This window comes from Ursus arctos, unplaced genomic scaffold (genome assembly GCF_023065955.2).
Source record: "Ursus arctos isolate Adak ecotype North America unplaced genomic scaffold, UrsArc2.0 scaffold_7, whole genome shotgun sequence".
NCBI lineage: Eukaryota > Metazoa > Chordata > Mammalia > Carnivora > Ursidae > Ursus > Ursus arctos.
Window position 1 is genome coordinate 20,834,097 of NW_026623089.1, and position 9,971 is coordinate 20,844,067.

Genomic DNA, 9,971 nt, shown 5'->3' on the forward strand with positions numbered 1-9,971 from the left:
GTTACTTGCCAGGTGTGTGCCCTTGGGTGGGTGACTTAACCACTCTGTGCCTTGGTTTATCCATTTGTAAAATGGCATAATATACCTATACCATAAGATGATTACAAAGGTTAAAATAATTATTAAACACTTAGAATAATACCAGATGGCAGAGAAGTATTAATAAATATCAGTTATTAGATAGTTTCAACTCAATATCCTTCAAATATGAGCTAAATTACATCCTTCAGGAATCTTTTTCTAGTGCCCTCAGATAAATATGAACTTCCTCAGTTCTGAACTTATCCTTCACGTGTATGCAGCTCTTGTTATTTAGTTTCTATTATGTGTTATAATTAAAATGCATGTGTTATTTCTACTAAACTACTTACCCCTTAAGAAGAAAAATATCTTTTGATCTGTCATCTGACTAGCCACCAAACACAAAGAAGAATTTCAATAAATATATAATAAATTAATTTTTCTCACATCCCATCAATAAAACATACCAAATTCATGCCATTTAAAATGTCTTTTTGGTCTCATCAAAGATGTAGATAACCCCAAATTCAGAGTGATGTCTTATTTCTAGGAAACACAGGGTATAGAGAAACTGTAGAAGTTAAATAAGCTTAATCTAATTGGCCTATCTCTATTAGAGGTCATAATTAATTATAATAATTAGTTTTATTTATAGCACATGAAAAATAAGTCACACAATAAATGAGAATTCAAGGCCTAAAGACTAGCATTTCTGGTTGTGTGTCAGGTTTAAGTAAGACAGTAGCTCTAAAGAGCTAAACTCTCTTTGAAAACAAAATAAAACATTACATTTATCCAAAGGTATATCTACCCCCAGTTCTTTGTGCTTCAAGAGTTATAAATTTGTTCAGGGTACCAAGACCACACAATGGAAATAGGACATTCTTTTCCACACACGGTGCTAGGAATACTGGATGCCCACATGTAAAAGAATGAGGATGGACTCTTACCTCACACTATATGCAATATTAACTCAAAGTAGATTATACTTAAGACCAAACTTATTAAACTGCTAGAAGAAAACATAAGGAAAAAGCTTAATAACATTGTATTTGGTTATGATTTTTTGGATATGACACCATGAGCGCAGACTAAAAAAAGCAAAAATTGGGCAAATGTGACTATATCAAACTCAAACACTTCTGGAATCAATCGATATAGTGAAAAGGCAACCCACAGAATGCGAGACCATATTTCTTAATCATATATGTGATACAGGATCAATATCCAGAATATATAAAGAGCTCCTAAAACTCAACAATAACAACAACAACAACAATTTAAAAACGGGCACAGGAGTTGAACAGACATTTTTCCAAAGAAGATATATAAATAGCCAACAAGCATATGAAAAGATGCTCAAAGTCATTAATAACTAGATAAATACCATTCAAAACTACAATTAGATATCACTTCCTAACCATTAGGACAATGTTCACCATCAGCTTAGGCCAGACAAAAATTACTATATTCCAGACAAAGTCCTTCTCCATAAGTGAACTGACCTCTTGGCAAAAACCCTGACCCTGTGGGTACCCATGAGGATGCTTTTGAATGTAAGGGACAGAAACACTATTATAATTGGCTTAAATGATGAACATATTTATTGTCATGAATAACAAGAACTGCAGAGGCAGGCAATTCCTGGATCATTAAGTACATAACTTAATGATAACGTCATGGCCCAGGGTCCTCCTAACTTTTGGATTTTCCAGCCTCAGTGTGTTGATCCTTTCTGTGGCCATATAATGTAAGCTGCGATTCCAGCTGGCATTCGCTGATAAGCAATGTTGTACCAACGAATGGAAGTGTCTCCTTTTTTTTTTTAATTGTATTTATTTATCTATCTATTTATTTAGAGAGAGGGAGAGTGTGAATAGGGGGAGGAGCAGAGGGAGAGAATCCTCAAACAGACTACCCACTGAGTGTGGAGCCTGCCAGGCTTCATCCTATGACCCATGAGATCATGACCTGAGTGGAAACCAAGTTGAACCCTCAACTGACTGTGCCATCCAGCCTCCCCTGGAAGTGTTTCTTTTCATGGGTCTTTGCAAAAGATAAAAAGAAAAAGAACAAAAAAACAAAAGAAAACAAAAAAACCCTCTTTCTCCAGAGCGTACAGTTGGCACATGGCAATCACAGCTCAACACATGCATTGGTAATAGAAATTGGATGACTCTGTCTTGGCAGTAAACAATATTCCCTAGACTCTGCTCCTAACCAGTTTTACAATTTAAGATACATACATACTTTTGTCCTCTGGGACTCAACTTTCTCGTTTTCCCTATTGAGCTATAGTACCTATCTTCAACCACACTTCTACTTGAAAAGTCTAATTTTATATATTTGCTGAGTGTAGAGTTCTGTGCTGGATTTCAAGGTGTTCAAAGATGACTAAATAACAGTTGTTGCCTTTGAGGATCTTAAGCGACTAGAAAAAAAAAACAAAAAAAAAAACCAAACCCATTCCACTGGATTCATCATAAGAAGACACAGGTCCAGAGCTGCTGATGAGGAACTGAATACCTGGTGAATCCTGAGACTAAAACTTAGACGAAATTAGTCAGGAGGTAGATGGAGAGAGAATAGCTTCTGAGAGTCTAATCTGAGCTTTAGATCACTGCCCTCCTCCCCCCAAAACTAACGAGTTCTGGAATTTTCTGTAATTTGGAACAATAAAATTTCTCCTAATTTAAATGGTTAAACTGATGAAGTGGGAAAAAAATGCATGAACTGGAGAAGCCTTGAGTGTTTCAAAAATACCCAGGGAAAATAAATTAAGATTCTTTTGGAAGGAAAAATAGTTTTCAATGCAAGGTATTAGTGTCTATCAACAACCAGTACATTCAGGGGTTGGCATTTTCCTCCAATGTCAGCCCACATATATTTCTATAAAAATCGACCTAAATGAGAATAGAAAGTGAGGCTAAGTTGAGGAAATGTCACTTTCCTTGGACCCCCTTCAAGATGGTTCCCCCACTGTGTCACATGTGAGTTTATTGGCACAGATGGTTTTCATTAAATGTGCCATTTTCTGCACACACAGCTTAGGTTGTATCATACAGGTAACTATAAGCTAGGCTGAGATGAGATATGATGATGATAATGATGGTAAGAATGTGTCAACAATGGTAACATCTATAATTTATTGAGTGTTTCCCATATTGAAACACTGTGCTAAGAATCTTACATACATAAATTCCTTATTCTGTCACGTGCACCCTGTTGAGGGTTGCTGAAGCTCTAAAAAATTAACTTTGTTGCTTGTAGAACTACAGCTTGTTAAGTGATAGAAACAAAACCAAACCAAAGTCTGTCTAACTGCAAGCTGTGTCCTTTATTCTATTTTGATGTCATTACACTACATCTTGTCTTGGAGTAACCCATACATTTATAGTGTGCTGAGCCCGTGGTATATACCTAATAAGTGTGATGATTGTGGCAATGCGGAGCCGCCCACCCTTCTCTTACTGGCAGGGAGATTAACACCTATTTACTTGGAGAGAGTCTAAGGGGATTAGCTGGATGTTTAGCTCAGTTCAGTTTAGGGCTTCTTAACCTCAGCATTATAGACATTTACAGCCAGATTATTTGTTGTAAGGGGCTGTCTTCTGAATTATAAAATGTTTAGCAGTATCCCTGGCCTCTTTTACATTCTAGATGACAGTAGCATTCCCCTCCAAGTGTGACAACAAAAAATGTCTGCAGACATTGCCAATTGTTCCCTGTGAGGCAAAATCACATTTGGTTAAGAACCACTGGTATAGATCCTTGCAAAATTAGGTATTGATAAGGCAGAGACCAAACTTTGTTATGATTAGAATTATCAAATAACACATTATTCTGAAATATGTCCTATTCCTATTGATTAAAAACATAATTCTGATTGATTAAAGAAAAAGTCAAAGACCAGACAAGATAAACCTTTCTAAGAATTGGACTAAGTGAAGTTAAAGACCTAGGCATCTAGACTGGGCAGTGAATAAACGCCTGCCTCTTAAGAGAAGTTAAGATCTGGGCCATGCTTAGGAGCCAGCTGGTAAGGTTAGCAAGAGGGGCTTGGCCAACGACTGGGCTGGGCACTCGCTCTCATCATCATACTCACCTAGGCAACTGTTTGCTAAAGAGCAAGTCTTCAGGGAAGAACATGAACAGGCATCTTTTTACTCTCATTTAGCATAGCATCTGCTAAAGTAGAGAGCTTACAATAGGTCTTTGAGATAGTCATTATTACGGCCATTTGAGCCAATATAAACTTACATAGAGAGAAGTTAATAGCTTCCCCCAAACTGCCAAACTAGTACATGGAGGAAGAGAGATTAGAACTCTCCAGTGCTTCAATACAGGCCGATGGGACAGGACACCCAATAACTAGCAACTGAATTCTTTCCATCAACAGGGAAGAAAATTAGGGAGTTATTCCTTTAAAAGTACATATAAGAACATTGTATATTTCTTAAGGAACATGGATAAATCTGAAATGAGCAGAAATAGCCTAAAATTACTTTACAATAGTCTTAACTTCCAGTCCTTGGAAGTTTTCATGACTATCCTAAATACATTAGTAAATGTAAAAATGCACATATATCCTCAGGGCAGTTGTCAGCCCTTATATCAGTCTGCTCAGGCCACCACTGCCTGGGTAGCTTAACAATAGTAATTTATTTTTTCACAGTTCTAGATGCTAGAAGTCCAAGATCAAAGTGCCAGCGTGGCCCATTTCTAGTGAGGACTCTCTTCCTGGCTTGCAGACAGCTGCCTTCTGGCTATATCCTCATATAGGCTTCCTTTGTGTGTGGACTCAAGAGAAGAGTGGGTGGAAAGAGAACTTTTTGGTGTCTGTGCTGATATAACTAATCCCCTCGGATCAGGGTCCCACATTTATGACTTCATTTAACCTTTATTTCTTTAGAGACTCCATCTCCAAATACACCCACACTGTGGGTTAGAACATCCAACATAGGAATTTTAGGGGGACACAAATGTAACAGTCCATAGTCGTCATAACCTTCCATCAAGTTACATTGTTAAGAAGACAGAATTCAAAGCCAGAGTGGTTACCCTGACTGTCCCTTTGGGAACATCATTACATTAAATTTGCTCTGTGCTGTTTTTGTTTGTTTTTCCCACCTTTTATTTTTTAAAAATGGAAGGAAAGATCTCCCCTGACCTGAAGAAAATCTCTTATTTTCAAATAAACTTGAAGGACAAATCCATCTAGCCTTTCCCCTTTGCCCCTGGCAGTGAGTGAGCCTGAAGTGAAACCACGGCATCGTTTGCAAAGAGCTACAGAGACCGTACAGTCGGTGCTGCACACTCGATGCTTCCTAGGGCAAGGCAGCTGGTACACAGGAGTAGAGAGGCTGACTGTGCTGCCATAGACGCTGGTGCGCTCTCAGACAGAGTGAAAAGTACATAGTGATTACAGCACACCTGAGAGGCAGTTCTGCTAACTCATGACAGATCCCGGGTCTGCAGTCAAATGGACTGGGTGTGAATCTTGGCTCCACTTACTGTGTAGTCTTGGGTAGTTAGTTAATCTCTTTGCACCACATTCAGTAAAGTGTGAGGGATAGTAAGACTGACCTCACAGGGTTGCTAGGAGAATAAATGGTAACTACATGGAGAGTGCACAATAGATGCTTACTTTAAAAATATGTAAATCAAAAACACATCTGGTTGGTTTTATTTTTTTTATTTTTTCATTAAAGGTCTTATTAACTGGAGTCCTGGCCTCTAACTAGAACTCTTAATTCATTATAGTGTCAATGGTACCACATACCACACACACACACACACACACACACACACACACACACACCATTTAAAAAAATCATCAAATGCACTTTAAAGGAGCCATTTCTAAGTGTCTAACATTGTGTTAGGTGTGCTAGAGATATAATGGAGAGCAAGGTGGGAAGAGATATGGGGTCCCTCTCGTATTCCAGTACCTCCATGGTAGCAGATATATCCTCCAGAGAATCCAAAAGACAATGAACCCACTCTCGCTTGTGAAAAATTATCTTTGTGAAACCCAGAGGTTATATGGAAAAAAGCAATGCCGCATTTCAAGCTCCTGTCTAAGGAGAACATGTTGGCCCAATCAAGACACAAAACAAAAAAGGTGATGCAAAAAACTTCAACAATTCAATTAAATAATATTTTAATAAAATATTTTAAAAATAAATTCAAAATAACTCATGTAGAACAAAATTATCAATACAAGATAAATAGAGGCTTGAACCCTGACGTTTCATGACTTGGCCTCATTTTTCTCTCTACTATTGGCCCTGGGCCCAGATTTATAATGCAACCCATAAGCCTGTCATTCCCAGTGCACAGCAGGAGGGTCAGCTAATAGCTCTTGTCCATAGCAGAGCAGAGGACTTAGAGGACACCATGGCCAAGAGCACATGTGATTCTTTCCTGACCATCTACTATTTGCAACCAAGATCAGCATCTCTCCTTTGGAGGTCTTAGGTTCTCTAACTCTTAGAGACAGAAGAATCTAGGTCATAATGCCAATAATAATAATGTCTAGGGTAGACTTGCCATGGCAAGAAAGAAGAGTGGGATAAGAAGGGGTGCCTGACTGGCTCTTGGTAAAGCAAAGAAAAACTTAATTATTTCATTCCCCATTTACTCCTGTTATTGACCATTATTTACATCTTGTCTGGAATAAGCAGAGACATCACTACTTGAGAAACCACTAAAAAATTGGAAATCAGAAAACATGAATAAAATGATGGAACAGAATTAAGGCAGAAAGGAATTTCTAAGTAAAAAACAATTCAAAAACCTAGAAAGATTTTACTCTAACAATTTAAACTCCGTTCTCTTTATCGTACAAAGAAATGAAAAAAATATATGTGAGCAATAAATATGTCATGGGATTATTTTTTTTTCTAGCAATGGTCCTGTCTTAAAGGAGCTTACAATCTAACTGAAGAAGGTCAGTATCACAAGGAAGTAAATAAGATAAAATATTAACGATAAAAAATAGGCTACGTGTGAGAAAACAGCAGCAAGGCAAAGGAGGGTAAATGATATCAGAACATTAAAAATTTAATTTTTATTCATTTGACCTTTAAGTCATAAAATATCATTTTATTGTAGGAAAAATAATAAATCAGAAGGCATGAAAGGAAGAATATAAAAATTATCTGTAATCCCTCAGACAAACATAATTAAAATTTCACAGTAGTTTCACCTTTCCTCCTTATATTTAATTATTATTTTTCCTCCTGCAGACACAGGCTTGGGTTAGGAAAGATAAGACTCAGAAAATAATTACTGGATGTTCATGGAAGAACCAATCAAAGGGGTCTTTAAAATTTGCCTGTGCTGATATGGCGATGATGTAGACACCATGCCAGCAAAAGTTAAAGAATAATCTGGTACTTTTATGGGGAGGAAACAGTAGATGAATGTATATTCATAGAGGGAAAAACAGGGAAGACAGGGTGACATCGATTCTAGCCTCACCCTTTAAGATTTTATCTTTAAGTAACCTCTACACCCAACATGGGGCTCGAACTCAAAACTCTGAGATCAAGAGTCACATGCTCACCGACTCAGCCAGCCAGGCCCCCCTAGCTCTACGCTTCAATAATAACTAAGTAAGTAAGTAAGTAAATAAATAAAGTGGAGATCACTGTTTGCACACAGTCCAAACCTGAGCACCTAAGTGAGTTAATACTGGAGCTTGGCCTCCCGACTCTCCTGAGAGTGACGTCATGCAGTGTCGCAGGGAGTGGGCCCATGTGGGGAAGATTTCTTTGGATGTGCATTCCATACATGATTCTTTGGGAAATATTCTGGTGCAGACTCTTCAGACTCTATTCAGAATCCATAGTTTCATCAACAATACAGCCCACCTCACCGGGATAATCAAACACCTCATAAATTCCAGAAACTGCTCTAGAAAGCCAGATATCTCCCCTGCATCAAGGAAAGATGTTCTGCCCTTTCAGGGGAAATTGTGTTCATGGTATTTGAAGGACTTGGCCATCCTTACCACTCCCTCCCTCAGAGTTTAACTCTAGTTTCACATGTAATTACCTAGGAAATCAAGTCCTTAGGATGACTAACATTGGTAGTAAATTCCAAATAACTTAAATCTTAAAGGGAAAGTGATTAACTACTCAAGAGATGTCCCCATTATCAAATAGTAGAAATGACGTAAAGGTAACTCCTTCTGTCCCCTGATTCAGGCTAACGTGTAATGAATACCTACCATGTAATGTGACACTCACTGGGAACATTCTGGGGACACCTCATTCAGTCCTTTGGACAACCTTATGAGGTAGATCTGGTTATACACTTTATATAAGGCGTCTAAGGATTAGAGAAGTTAACTGACACTCAAGGCATCAAGCTTGTAAATTGTGGGGCTGGGATGGTAACTCAGGCCTTCTGACTCCAAACCAGTGTCCTTTAGTCTCCCAACCACACCCTGGCCAAACCAGTCAGCCCTTCTTGGTGGTCAGACAATGAGACATTATCAGAGTGACACATAAAATAAGAGTTATTTGAAAAGTAAATCCCTTCAAATGCTATGAAATCATATGTGCTAGAAAGTTCCTAGACCAGCTAATAGAAATAATGATGATTTTTGAGTCCTTACTGTTAACTGGGAACAGGCTAAGACCTTTTTCCAAATTCCAATCATGTTATGGTGCCACAAAATCCATGCAGTAATCCTAAGAAGGTATCGTTACCCTTGAACAATGTTGGGGGAGATTAGAGGCACAGACCCCCCCCCCCATGCAGTTGAAAATCACTGTGTGACCTTTGACTCCCCAGAAACTTAACCTACTATTGACCAGAAGCCTTACCAGTAACATAAAAAATCAATTAATACATATTTTGTACTGTTATATATATTGTATGCTGTATTCTTATAATAAGATAAGCTAGAGAAAATAAAGTATTATTAAGAAAATCAAAGGATGGGAAAATACATTTATAACACTGTACCATAAAAACTCTGCATATAGACAATGCACTCAGTGGCCTGGTGGATCTGTCTCTTGCTTCAAGAGTGTTTGGAGGGAACAGACCCAAGGATGCCCCTTCTTCCATCCTACAACCTCCCTACAACCTCTTTTCCCATCGAAATCTTTGGAACCATCTTCTCAGCCATCCTCTGCCTCCTGGACCAGCCAACACCATTATTTGAGCTTATTGCTGATCAACCATGAGCTCCCAGATTCCTCAGAATTACTCCAGTGAGGTGGAATTGCTGTAAAGGCCCTGGTCAACATGCATCTGCATACCTCTTACACTTACCTTTCTCTGGGCTTTTATTTCCACTGCAGCAATGTGGCTCCAGAGAGCTGAGCCACATCTTTCTGGAGTCGGGGAAGAGAAGTGCAAGGGTGCCAGAGTCTCTTAAAGATGCAAAACCAGCATGATTGCCACGCTCTCTCCCAGGATATACAGAAGCTGTCCCAACATGCGTGGGGTAAAGCCATGAACTCCATGGAAGCTGCCATAGTTCTGGGAAAGAACCTAAACCAGGCCCTTTCAGATCTGCATGCCCTGCGTTCCGCTGGCACAGACGCCCATCCTTGTGACTTCCTGGAGAGCCACTTGCCAGAAGAGGAAAACGTCATCAAGAAGATTAGGACCCCCTCACACCTCTGCTGGCTGCCTGGCCCCCAGACTGGGCTGCGAGAGTATCTTTCGGAAAGGCTCACTCTCAAGCTCGGTCAGGAGTCCCCAGAGCCCAGCAGCCCTTGAGGGGTTCCTCTGGCATCCCCCTCAGTGTGAGCTTCTGCTCGAACCTGTGCCTGCAGCCACTAAGCAGCTTTTCTAACCAGCATGAAGCCCTCGCCCAAGCTGTGGACCAGATGGAAACAGTAAAGCTTTTTGAAAAAAAAAAAAAAAAAAAAATCCGTGTTTAAATGGACCTACAAAGTTCAAACCCACATTATTCAAGGGTCACC

General features: G+C 39.1%; 1 pseudogene; it reads left to right on the forward strand.

The window, feature by feature from the left end:
* The first annotated feature begins 9,220 nt into the window (after positions 1–9,220).
* On the forward strand, positions 9,221–9,765 carry LOC113251626 (ferritin light chain-like; annotated as a pseudogene).
* The last annotated feature ends 206 nt before the right edge of the window (positions 9,766–9,971 follow it).